This window comes from Monodelphis domestica, chromosome 1 (assembly GCF_027887165.1).
Source record: "Monodelphis domestica isolate mMonDom1 chromosome 1, mMonDom1.pri, whole genome shotgun sequence".
NCBI lineage: Eukaryota > Metazoa > Chordata > Mammalia > Didelphimorphia > Didelphidae > Monodelphis > Monodelphis domestica.
Window position 1 is genome coordinate 410,464,090 of NC_077227.1, and position 8,091 is coordinate 410,472,180.

Here is an 8,091-nt window from a genome sequence, read left to right on the forward strand (position 1 = left end):
AAAATCCCAAATGAAAAACTCCCAGGAACATTACAGCTTAAATCCAGAGTTTCTAGATTAAAAATATGTTGCAAATATTCAGACATAAAGAATTCATGTAATAGGAAATCATAGTTAGGATAAGACAGACTTTAGCAGCCATCACTCTAAAAGACTAGAGTTTGGAGTATGATATTCCATAAGGCAAAGCATATAGGCTTACAACCAAGAATAACTTGCCTAGCAAATTTGAATAAAATCCTATAGTAGGCAAAATGCATTCATGATGGAAAAAGTATTCCTAATGAAAAATCCTGAGCTGAATAAAAACTTTCTAGTATAGATAGGATAGTCTAGAGAAACATAACACGGTAAGCATAAGAGAATGGTCATAAGGGACTAAAGAAAATCTTTTAAAAAGTCATTGATGCCTTTTAATATAGTCATTTTTGGAGATGTAGCTCTCTCCTTTATACTTGCAGTTGAACTCCCTTATAACAACAAATAACCAACAAGGTACAAAACAATTATTGCAATGCCCTTTATACTGACATAAGATCCTTTATGCTGACAGAAGGGAAGCATGTCTCATCTATTCTTCAGTACCATTATTGGTTTTTCAGTTACTTGGAGTTTGGCTTTCTTTTTAATAATCCTTTAATTTACATGTTATTCATTGAATATATTCTTCTTCTGGTTCTGCTTATTTCACTCTGTATCAGTATGAAATCTTTATGAGTTGAATTCAAATGTTTATCCAGAGTATCCTATGAAAATAAGAAAAGGGAACAGATGGACTTACTTTTTTTTCTATCTAATTAAATTTTATTTTATTCTTAGATATGAATTTTCTTCCTCCCTCTGCCCCCCACCTTGAAAAACAAAAATCCCTATTACAAATACATATTATCAAGCAAAACAAGTCCCTCCACTATTCACCTAAAAAAAAAGGCTTAATCTGCACTCTGAGTCTATCGCCTTCCTATCAGAAGGTGAGTACCATGTTTCATCCTGAGTCTAGAACTGTAGAATATTGTATTGATAGGAATCGCTAAGTCTTTCAAAGTTGTACAAGTTATTCTCCTGGTTCTGCCCATCCACTCTGCTTAGTTTCATATACATCTTCCTAAGTTTCCCTGAAACCATACCTTTCAACCCTTCTTAAAGAACAATAGTATTAGGGCATCTAGGTGGCTCAATGAATAGAGAGCCAGGCTAGAGAAAGGATTTCCTGGTTTCAAATCTGGCCTCAGACACTTCTTAACTGTGTGATCCTGGTCAAGTGACAACCCCCATTGCCTAGCCCTTTGTGCTCTTCTGCCCTGGAACCAACACCCTAAGATGGAAGGTGAGATTTTAAATAAATAACTGCTTGTTTCCTTCCTTTTGCCACCCCCATACACCTCCTCTACATAAGCTAAGATGATGCAAAGGTCTTTTTTTTTAATTAAAAATTTTTAAATTTAATTAATTACTTTAGAATACTTTCCCATTGTTACATGATTCATATTCTTCCCCTCCCCTCCCTCCTTCCTGCCTCCTGTAGCTAATGAACAATTCCACTGGGTTTTATTGATCAAGACCTATTTCCACATTATTAATATTTGCAATAGAGTGATCATTTAGAGTCTACATTCCCAATCATATCCCCATCAAACCATGTGATCGATCATATGTTTTTCTTCTGTGTTTCTTCTCTCACAGTTCTTCCTCTGGATGTGGATAGCATTCTTTCTCGTAGATCCCTCAGAATTGTCCTGGATCATTACATTTTTGGTAGTAGAGAAGTCCACCATTACATTCGATTGTGCCACAGTATATCAGTCTCTGTGTACAATGTTCTCCTGGTTCTGCTTCTTTCTCTCTGCATCAATACAAAGTTCTTTGATAGATGCAACATGCAAGCTAACTTTGTTAGGTGATGCTCTGATTGTATCAATACCAATATAAAATGAGATACAAAAGAGAGACTGTTGCTTAGAAAGGTGTTTGCTACTTTCATGGAGAAGTCCAAATGGAAAAAGGATTCCTTACAGATTGAGAAGTTCTCATGATGTTTCTGTTGGGAGCTGACATTGTGCTGATTGTATCAAGCCCAGTCTCCTAAATGAACTTCAGCACTACTCAGAAGAGTTCAGTCTAATCATCCACACATGAATCAAGTAGAAAATGTTCTTTTTGGTTATGAAGTTCAAGCACTTCATAACCTAGACTCTTTCTACCTCCCCAGTCTTCTTACACACTTGGCTTTCTGGCTGCTCCATGAACAAAACATCCCATCTCTTGACTCAGTATGTTCTCTCTGAATGTCCCTCATTCCTGGAACACTGCCCCTCCTCTGCTCAGACTACTGACCTCCCTGGCTTTCTTTAAGTCCCTGCTAAAATTTCACCTACAGGAAACCTTCTTTAATCCTTCTTATTCCAGTGCTTTCCCTCTTTTAATTATTTCCTACTTATCCTGTAGATAGCTTGCTTTGTACATATTTATGTATATGTTGGCTCCTCCATTGGATTCCAAGCTCCTTGAAGACGGAGACTGTCTTTTGCCTTTTCTTATATCTTAGCACAGCTCCTGGCACACAATAGGCACTTATTTATTTTTCAGGTACAGGTAGAAACAAATTTTTAAAAATATATTTAATTAATTTAGAATATTTTTCCATGGTTACATGATTCATGTTCTTTCCCTCCCTTCCTCCCTCCCACTCCTGAAGCCAATGAGCAATTCCACTGGATTTTACATGTGTCATTGTTCAAAACCCATTTCCATATTATTGATATTTGTGATAAAGTGATCCTTTACAGTCTACCTCCCCAATCATATCTCCATTGGACCATGTGATCAATCATATGTTTTTCTTCTGGGTTTCAGGTAGAAACAATTTTTGACAATTGTTTTCTGACATTTTGGGATTCAGATTTTCTCTCTCCCTCTTTTCCTCTCCCAAAGATATAAATAGTCTGATACTCATTATACTACTTCTTTCATGCAATACATAGTTTCATATTGATCATACTGTGATAGAAAACACATATCACACATACAATAAAAATCTCCACATTATGGGCACTTAATAAATGCTTATTAGTTTCAACTGAACACCTGTTGTCCAAACTATGCCATGGAGTTGGATGGACAGTTCATAAAACAAGTTTATTAGAATATCTATTTTGGGCAGACACTGCAGCTAAATAATTATCTGCACCTAGAATTGAATAAGTGGGAAAGAATAGACCAGATTGTATTTGGGAAAATGTGCTGTTCTTTTGACAGCCCCAACTTGACTCCCTGACACAAAGGCCAGTCTTTTAGACACTAATATTCTTCCAAGGTTGCTGCATGACTGTGAATCATGAAACACCATAATCTTCCAGGAATCACAATTTCCAGGGACCAAAAGGGACTATGAAAAATTGTCCAGCAAGCATAAATAGACTATATTAGATTAATGTTGATGCCTAAGAGATGTAGGATCAAAAAATAAGGTAGATTACTTGTGTATCAGGAGCCAGGGATAAAAGGATGGACACTTGGAGCCAACACAGTGTAGGAGAAAGAATGCTGGATTGAAAGTCAGAGAGGGAACTTGGATTTGAATCCTGGTTCTGCCTCTTAGCATCTCTCTAACCTTGGGCAGGTAGGTAGTGCAGGGGATAGAGCACTGGGCTTGAAATCGGGGAGATTCCTCTTCCTCAGTTCTAATCTGACCCCAGACATTTACTAGCTATGTGATCCTGGGCAAATCACTTAACCCCATTTTCCTCAGTTTCCTCATCTGTAAAATGGGCTGGAGAAAAAATAAACTACTCCTGTATCTTTGCCAAGAAAAACCCAAATGGGATTTTGAAGAATCAGATACAACTGAAATGACTGAACAACAATCCATGTGGCATTGGATGATTAAATTCTCTGGGCCTTAATTTTCTCACCTTTAACACGAGGGACTCTGAAGAGGACCTCTGATATCCCTTTTTAGCTCTAAATATATGATTTTATGTACCTTTATCTTACACTGGAAAGACTTAAGGTAAGATCTTGAGCATATTGAGGGACCATTGGATCAAGGACTTGTGGTAGGATATGGACAAAAGCGACACCAAATGAGAAAGTAAAGATGATCAGAAGCCTTCACCATTGGAAGGAATACCCCATGGATGAGGTCACAGATCTATTGATGAATAATACGAGTTAATTTTTATTTAGCATTTCATTATTTACAAAGCACTTACGTTTATCACCTCATCAGATCCTCCCTCCAACCCTGAGATAATAGGTGCTATTATGATGTGCCCCATATTACATAACAGGAAACCAGGACATAGAGGTTAGGTGACTTGCTTAGGGTCACACAGACAGTAAATGTCTGAAATGAGATTTGAATTTAGGACTTCCTAACACCAAATCCATCCATTGCATCGAAGTCAATTTGTTGGACTAACCTGGGAAATTGGACTACTTTGAATTAAATGGACTTTGGCAGGCTAGAAACGAAGTCACTTTGTGAATTTATTTGGGTGTGGGGGTGGGTCATAAGAAAATAGGTTTCAAATATTTGACTTACTAATGAACTTTTAGGGAATATTGAAGACTTGGGGAAGTCTTTACTTTTTCTGTCTCCCTTACAATGCCTGGGTATGTTAGGTTGCTAAGAGAGCAGGCAGCCAGCCAATGAATCTTATTTTTACTGTACAATTCTGGGAATATAATAAGCCCCTTTTATGTTGCTCACTTTTCCCTTACACTTGACATCTTTTAAAACCTTTCCCCTAAAAATGCTATGCGAGGTAGGAAGCTGACTAGGCATTAAGGCCTAGAGAAGAGAAATAATTTCCTTATGGTCACATAGCTAGTAATTGTCAAAACTGAAACTCAAAACCCAGCCTTTTTCACACCAAGTTCATCACAATTTTCACTAGATCACATTCTCTCTCTATTATGAGGTTCTATCTTAGAAAGCATTCCTTCAGGTGAAACAAGTTAGGACTTTTTTTTGTCCTCATTGAAATCAGTAGTGCGTTTATTGCTGGAATGCAGAAGGTGGCCAAGAGATGCTATCTCTGTTTACTTCTTGCAGAAACTATTTAAGAAATTCCTAAGCTCTGGTTGCTGCATTAGGACTGACCTTCAGCAAAGTAGACCTTAGGGCTGTGTGACCTTGGACAGGTCATTTCCCTTCCCTGGGCCTCAGTTTGCTGTCAAATAAGAGGTAGGACCAGCTGCTCGCCTCTTAAGATCCATCCTCTCTGACATTCTAGATTCCAAGATCCCTTTTCCATGGCACAGTCAGTATTCTATAATACTCTGTGATTCCATTTCAAAGAAGTAGGGCAGGTATTAAGGAAACTGAGATGACAGAAGTGAGTTACCTAAAGTTACATAGGATGTGGTAGAGCTGAACTAGAGCCATATAAAAGAGTCAGAGCTAGAAGAGGACCTTAGAGATTACTCAGACTACCCAGAGGAAACTGGATCCCAGAGAAGGAATTAAATACAGTGACAACAGGTGAATTTAAACTTGGGTGTCCTGATTCTTCTTCTACTTTTTTTAATCTCTAGACTGGTTCTCCTTATCTTTCCTAGACAGGAACTGTGGCAGCCACTTTGAGGCATGATTGAACTGGTGATTGGTCTGGAATCTTTGACCTGTTCCATTTCCAACCTGGGCTGGTTTGATCCTTCTTATGCAGCCTGGTTCTCCCCCACCCCCTAGCCCAACCAGGACCTCACCATATTGATATATTGATCTCTCTCTAGAGAGAGAGACATATATAGATATAGATGTTTGTGGGTGGAGTTGTGGGTGGAGGGGCATATGAGTGGCATGTTAGGTGTTTGGGTAGAAGGGAAGTTATTAATGACCCTTCCCACCTTCCCTCCAGAAGTGTCAGCAGGACCTTCCTCTGTCCAGGAGCTCCCCATTGGTCTTCTCAGCTGATGGGTTGGCTGCCATATTGCTGGACCACTGGGATGTGGGGGAGGCAGATATGTTCTACTATGACGGCAGTTATAATAATGAGAGTTAGGGTCTCATCAGGAAGCTCAAGTACTCACAAGTTAGGAATCTTTCTTGTACATCCCACTGTCTTGAGTTGGGAATCATCAAAGTGGAGAGTTTTAGGGGAATAGAGAAGATGCAACGCTCCCATCTCACCATATATACACCTATACATACAGATTCAAGTACACCAGGGTGTAAACCTACAAATAATATGCATGTACATGGGAGACAGATACAGACACACATACAGTCACAGAAACACATAGTATACTTTCTTGGGAAAGAGAATCAGCCTTCTGGAGCCAGCAGAGGGCCTCTTGGTTCAGGGTTTATTCAGAGACTCCAGGGTCAGATAAGAATGGGAAAAACCAAAGGAGTAGAAACAGCTCAAATAGAATTTTTAAATTGTGTGTGTGTGTGTGTGTGTGTGTGTGTGTGTGTGACAGACAGACAGAGATATTCAGAGAGACAGAACTAGACTGCATTGTTTATTGCTTATGTTACTTTGGGGCAAGATATTTACCCTCTCTTGGCCTCTGTTTTCTCCTCTATCAAATGATGGAGCAGGAACAGATGAAAGAATGAGTTTCTGAATGAAAAACTACCCAATCAAGAAAGAGAAAAAGATCATTTGTGTAAAAAAAATATTTATAGCAGCTCTTTTTGTGGTTGGCAAAAAACTAGAAAGTAACACATTCAACAAATAAGGAATGGCTACATAAGTTGTATATAATGTGGGAATTGTGCTGTAAGAAATGAGGAAATAGGTGATTTCAAAAAAACACCAAAAGACTTAAATGAATTGATTCAGAGTGAAGAGAGCAGAATCAGAAAAATAATGTATATGATAATACAATAAAAATAAGTAACTTTGAATGCTGTTAGAACTGTGATGAATGCAATGACCGTTTATATTCCAGAGGATAAATAATAAAACATGATATCCCTTACAGAGAGCTGATAGATTAAGGGTGTGGAATGAGACATATATATTTATATATAGCCCCTGGGAGAAATGGTTTTGCTTGATTCTGCATATTTGTTACAAGAAATTTTTTTCTCTTTTCCACTGAGGGGCAGGAGACAGAAAGGAGAAAAAAGAGATTTCTGATCATTAAAAAGTAGGGGTGGTATTACAGATATGAAATATCTCATGTACTTTTAGATGAGGTCACTATATTATTAGTTTTATTAGACTCGTATTTTGTTATAATAGATTTTACAAAGCGTGAATAATCCATATATGTATGTAATATGTAAAAAAAAAAAAGACCCAACATACTGATGAAACTGAGTGAGAGGTACTTTGTGCCGGGTACTATGTTAGGCACTGGGTTTTCAAATACAAAAGTCAGACATTCCTATCCTCCAGACTCTTGCACCCTATAATAGGGTGATACAAGACATGTTGAGGAATGGGAGGCAGAGAAGTTTTCCTCTGCAGAGCCACAGAGATAGGCAGTTAGTAGAGCCTTAGAACAATTACTTGTCACAGCTTTCTAGCAGTAATGGTACTATTGCTTTTGTGGGTCCCAGACCAAGAGGTGGAAAGGACTTGAAGAAAGTATCTACATAGTAATAGGGACCATGACAAAATGCCCACGTTTTGTGGTTGGGTCCTGGTTTCCTGGTGGATGGCCCATCCTGACTGTTTCTATGAATATTGAATGTTAGAAGTGAGAATTGAAAACTTTAGAAATCATTTAATCAATTCCCCTCGTTTAAGAGAGGAAGAACTGGGGCTCAGAGGGGGAAAATGACTATAGTCATAGAGCAAAGTAAGTCGGAACCAAGATGAGGTCTTAAGTCTCCTTCCTGTAGTTCAGTGCTCTCACCTCTGTCCTTCACTGCCTGTCATGTTCATGAGTCCATGTATAAAGTTCTGAAGGTGGTAGATTTTCAGCTATCGAGGAACAGTACCTAGACTTGATATGATTTCTGCCTTGTGGGTCTCTTGAAAAGGTTGGTTTCTTGGATGGAACATAAGGTGTCAGAACGGGAGGGGTATGAGATCATAAAGCATGCATTGGTGGAGCTGGAGGGGACTTCGGAATGTGGAAATGTAGATCTGTAAGGAGTCTTGGGACGTAAAATATCTGAGTTAGCAGGGA

At 38.5% G+C, this 8,091-nt stretch overlaps 1 long non-coding RNA gene across 2 annotated transcripts; it reads right to left on the reverse strand.

Annotated features, from left to right (window-relative positions):
• Positions 1-506: 506 nt before the first annotated feature.
• LOC103099052 (uncharacterized) lies at positions 507-7,954 on the reverse strand. Of its 2 annotated transcripts, none has more exons than XR_008915242.1 (2): positions 7,816-7,954; positions 507-746 (listed from the first exon to the last, which is right to left on the reverse strand). It is a non-coding gene; the product is annotated as an uncharacterized LOC103099052 (long non-coding RNA). The 2 variants fall into 2 exon arrangements; XR_458068.3 differs by lacking the exon at positions 7,816-7,954 and adding an exon at positions 5,851-5,986.
• Between the last annotated feature and the right edge of the window lie 137 nt (positions 7,955-8,091).